The sequence below is a fragment of the Poecilia latipinna genome, unplaced genomic scaffold (genome assembly GCF_001443285.1).
Source record: "Poecilia latipinna isolate Pla-1442-1.1 unplaced genomic scaffold, P_latipinna-1.0 Scaffold5444, whole genome shotgun sequence".
Classification (NCBI taxonomy): domain Eukaryota; kingdom Metazoa; phylum Chordata; class Actinopteri; order Cyprinodontiformes; family Poeciliidae; genus Poecilia; species Poecilia latipinna.
The window spans coordinates 5,539-10,899 of NW_015118060.1; the positions used below are offsets into that span (position 1 = coordinate 5,539).

Sequence of the window (5,361 nt, forward strand, 5' to 3'; positions counted from 1 at the left end):
ACACAAAACATTTTTCTACATATATACATATATATATCAACAAATTCACAGTTTGAATCCACCTAGCACAACAAGGAACGAAAAACTCCTCACAATGTGACTGTCTGCAGCCAGTGGACCGACATGCTGAAAAGTAAAAGACACATTTAGCGCCGTGACCGAGTGGTCAGCCACCGGCCCAGCTCCCACTCATAGGGTCACATTTTTCCAGCCCAACCACGAGAAAACTTTACAAATTATATTTGTAAATGTTAAATATTCTTACAGTATTTCGATAATTGTTGAACTAGAAAAATATGACCCTAAGTAAAGGAGTCTCGCATCTCGCACCTACCTCCTGCAGCGCTCCTCAGAATTCTGGTGGGGGAAGCCGCGAGAGTAACTGACGGACCCGTTGATGCAGTCATTCATCACACCACTAGGTGGCTCCAAACGCATTGACCAAAAATCTCATAAACACATACAACCATCACTACAATCATTTTGATCAAAACTCACACAAAGACACACACAAGCTTTTTTTTTCTCTGTTACATTAAGGTTATTTAGGCAATAGTGAAGTTCTGGTGATGCTCTCTGATCGTCCTGGAAACAGATTATAAACTGCAAACAGAGTGTCTGGTGGCAGTTTAAACAGTTGTACAGAAAAATGAGGAGTTGTCTGTATCTTATTATAAGTAAGGCTTTGGGTACAAGATTTCAGTTTTCATGTTTGTAGTTTTCATGTTTGTAGTATTCACTGTTAAGAAAATCAAACTTTTTCTTTCTTGTATTTTATGTTTTTGTCTGATTGAAGGTCCAATGTGTTGCTACAGTAAGACAAAATGAAAAAAATAATGACTAAATTCAGACATGTGAAGTTGTGTTAAAGTAAATAAGACCAAGAAACGATACAAATATTCTAACATACAAAAATTCTAAAACAGAAATATACTTGGGAATTGAAAACTGGCCCCCAGGCCTTGGATTGCTCTCCATCTAGCATTACGGTGTTCTGTTTCAACCGACGCATTCAAAAAAAGTCTCAAGACATGCTTTTTTAGACAGGACTATGGCTAACTTTTTGGTTTCTTGTTTTTAGTTTTTCTTTGTTTTATTATGTTTACCCTAATTGTAAGTACTTTGTGACTTCTCGTGTCTGTGAATGGTGATATATAAAGTTTACTTACGTACTTACAAATATAAAGTAACATAAAGGCTGTGAGGACATTACATGTAACACCCAAGAAACTTTTGTTTCTATTTTTACTGTTTAAATCAGTTCTTAGGGGTTCTAACGGTCCGTTCCTGTGCATATTTTAACATTATCCTGTAAATTTGTTTTTGCCTAAAACCGTCTCAGTGCTGCCCTCTTTGGTTGAACAGTGGTTACTGCGGTTGAATTTTCCTACTGCTCACAACGGTACAAAGATGAAACCTCTCGGCTCATCACCTCTTTTAGCCATGCCCCTCAGTGTATCGTTAATTAGCTAAAAATTAAGGACGTGAAAATTTGTTTAACCAAAGTCTAAAAAAATATTCCAGCTGAATCATAAAAAATATTTTATTTGATCCACAGCAAAACTTGTTCAAGTCTTTTAAACAGAGAAAAAGCAGAAAGTAGTGAAATTTCACTAACTACCGGTGTATTGCATATAAAAAAATAAACAATATGAAATACATATGTATACATTCTGTTGTTTAATTAAATACCTATCGAATGGAAATAAGTTTATAAAAACAGTGACAGCGATTAGATCATCTTTCAAACATCTTTTGTTTGAAAGGAGATCATTCAGTAAAGGAACATTATTTAGTGAGGAGCCACATATTAAATAATTTAGCTTATCTATGATACGAAACTTTCTTGTAAGTGTCATTTGGTCATTTTCTCAAAGACATGAGACTAAATGTTCTTCATTTGAGCTCTGATTTTTTCAGAGAACAAACTGCAGATATTTCCTCAGCAGATGATTTATTCTGTCTGTCGTCTTCTCTGATTTCCTGTCCCTGGGTTGATCAGCTTTTATTCTGTCTGACCTTCATTTTCTCCTGTGTTTTCTGTATTTATGCTGCTGTCTTGAATGTTTTATTTAGTTTATTTTTTATTCTTCTTCCAAAGTGTAAAGGGAAATACTTATCAAATATTTGTCTTCCATTTCCCCCTATTGTTTTGTATTTTAACTCATTTATACCTAAGGCTGACATATTTTGTGTGTTTTTTTGTTATTATCAGTTAATTTTGACAACATTGAGGAGCCATGCAGCTGTTTGGCAGACCTGCAGCTGCAGCATCACATGAGCTGAATTTCCTTCAGCGTTTTATGTTTCACTCCACACTAATTCAACACAACCCATCAGAACAACCATAGCAGCTGACCTGACTATAGCAGGAAGTCCGAAACAAAGATAATAACAAACAGTAATAGCTTATCTTACAACTGTAATCATTAGCATCATATTCATTATCAGCTAGCAAATAATTAGCTTGACAAATACGTTGAAGTACTTCTGTTGGAGCCTATAAAGTCTATTCTCTCAGTGTAGGGACTTTAGAACTGGGTGATGTTCTCTAGCTTCTTGGTTTAAGTCAGAACGCCAGCAGCAGTGGTTCTGGATCTGATTGATTTGTTAGGTAGACCTGTAAAGACACTTTTGCAGTAATCAATGTGACTCAAGATAAACACATGGTTGAGTTTCTCTAGATTTTGTTGAGATTTTAGTTCTTTAATCCTGGGAATGTGCTTCAGGTTATAGAAGACAGACTTTGTAACTGTCTTTATGTGACTCTGAAGGTCCATCTCTACATCCAGATTTCAGGCCTGATCTCTCGTTTCCAGCTGTGATAAATGAGTAGCGAATGTTCCAATAACCTTCATAATGGACTGATTTTGGTTACGTCTCTGTTGTTGAGTCCATATCAGCAAAGCTCTGGTTCTAAAGTAATAGTGGAATAAATAGCAGGTGACCCGTTGCCATGGCTACCAGAGCTCATATCTAACTGAGGTTCTGAGTATGTGACGTTATCTGAAACACCAAGATGGCCGCCATTGGATCCGGTGTCATCGTTCAACAGCTGCACTTCAGAGTACTCTGCTTCTTCTTTAGCCTGGAAGAAAACAAGGAGAAAAGTTTTATTTTGTTAATTTACACTTTAAAATGTTTCTACAGGCAGAATTTAGGATAGCTGAATAATTAATTAGTTATTATTCACAAATGTTCACAAAGAGTTTCAGTCACTATGTGCAGAGCTGGTAAAGACAGATCTGCAGCAAAATTAGATTCAACAAAGCTGGATACTTTTGCACATCATATGTTTTTTCATTTATAAAAAACGTTTTGAATCAAGTATAATTTTGTTTCTACTTCACAAGTTTTTACCACTTTGTGTTGGTCTTTAACATAAAGCTTCAATTGTAGTTTAAACAGCTCTGTTTTCTACAAGTTTGCATGGATATCACAACTTCAAGAAGTTAAAGTGAAATCCAGATTAAAAAATATTTATTAGAAACACATCAATACATCAGATAATTTAAAATGCTTTTAGAGGATATTAAAAATTAAATCTTTATCAAATAAAATTATCACAAATATATTGTGCTTCTGACACAAGAGAGTAAAACCAAATTTCTATGACATATAAGAAACTAAATTGCAAATCTTTTTTATTCACTTGCAAATGCATCCAATCATAATCATATTGTAGGACATTGGAATGGCTTCCCATATTCTATAAGTCAGTAAATGCAAAAGAGGAAAAGCCTGATAATCAAAAAAGTTTATCATTTTATGAATAAATCTACTGAAAGTTACCTTGTTTACAGGATTTTGAGCAAAATATTAAATGTTTTACCATGAAACATAAAACGAAACACTCAGAGCTCAGACGTCCCCCGCCTCTGCGATAGTGAAAAAACTATACTTTGTATTTTTAGCTCAAACTGAATGACAAAAATTAAGAAAACAATATTATTATTAATGTCCTTCCACTTACTCGGCACTGCGGTTCGCTGGCCAGGCTGTATATTGCGTTGCTTTCAGCTGCGTTTGGTTTGTTGGGTTGGACAGAAACGTAAACTGAAGATATTTCCCCAGCAGGAGGTTTGTTCTCTCTGCCATCCTCTCTGATCTCCTCATAAACGGTGTTGATCTGCAGAACCAAGAGTTTAAATTGGATGAAGCAGCAGGTTTACAAACTGACTGCTGTAGGATTAGAAAGACGCTGCAGATGTTTTTACTCTGACTTACCGTTAAGTCAGGGGGATTTGTGTCTACTGGACGACCTGAAAAAGAAAACAAGGAATTATATGACTTAAAACAATATTACAAAACTGTTAGTTAGCAGAGATTCCCTTTTTGATTTAGATCTGAACCTTGACTGGACCATTCTAACAGAAGAATATTTCTTTGAGCTAACATCTGCGACTTCCTGCAACTTTTGAATACATCTCTGCTCCAACATATTCAGGGAGGCTGAATTATCTCCTTACATGTCAACAAGTTCTGCAGAGGCCTGGCAGAACTTGATGACACAAAATGATGAAGTTACAGATAAGTGTAATTATGGTCTGCTTCAAGTTTGGCAATATCCTCTGAAACTTTATGTGAGCAGAACTATGCATAAAAAGCTTTGCCTTCATGTAACACTGTACAACATAACAATTTTTTCAAGATTGTTTTTTATACTTATTGACTTCATGCAAATTTTATAATCTAAGGGTGCATTCACACTGCAGCCTGAAGTGGCCCAATTCCAATTTTTGGCAATTCCAATGTTTTTGCCAGGGCCGTTCACACTCCCAATAAATGCAACCCGTATGTGTTCTGCAGTGTAAACAGGCAAACGACGTGAAAGTGTCCCGCATGGGCAGTAGAGGGCGCAATAGCGTCAGCGTTCTAAGTGTTCTACATTCGAAAAAGAATGCGACCTGTGCTGTTCAGACTGCCATGAAAAGATTGGATACAGGTCGCATTATGTCAAAAACAAAATCGGAATTGGGTCACTTCAGGCTGCAGTGTGAAGGCACCCTATGAGCATGTAAAAGACAAAGGAACTTTAGTAAAATCACCATAAATGGAGGCATAGTTACATTCTGTTGGTAAATTACATTTTGGGGAAATAAGGGTGCGTTCACACTGCAGCCTGAAGTGACTCAATTTCGATTTTTTGGCAATTCCGATTTTTTTTTTTTTTTTCACACTGCCGCTAAATGCGACCTGCATGTGTTCTGAAGTGTAAACGGGCAAACGACCTGAAAGTGTCCCGCATGCGCAGTAGAGGGCGCAATAGCGTCAGCGTTCTCAGTGTTCTGCCAACCATAGACATAATATAAGCATAGACGCCTCATGGACCGCTCCGGCGCAGGAAATACGGCGGCCATC

At 36.7% G+C, this 5,361-nt stretch overlaps 1 long non-coding RNA gene across 1 annotated transcript in view; it reads right to left on the minus strand.

Annotated features, from left to right (window-relative positions):
- LOC106943540 (uncharacterized) overlaps nucleotides 1–587 on the minus strand; it is a 5,589-nt gene extending 5,002 nt beyond the window's left edge. The window contains exon 1 of the long non-coding RNA XR_001423938.1: nucleotides 499–587. This is a non-coding gene — a long non-coding RNA (uncharacterized LOC106943540). The remainder of the gene's footprint in view (nucleotides 1–498) is intronic.
- Between the last annotated feature and the right edge of the window lie 4,774 nt (nucleotides 588–5,361).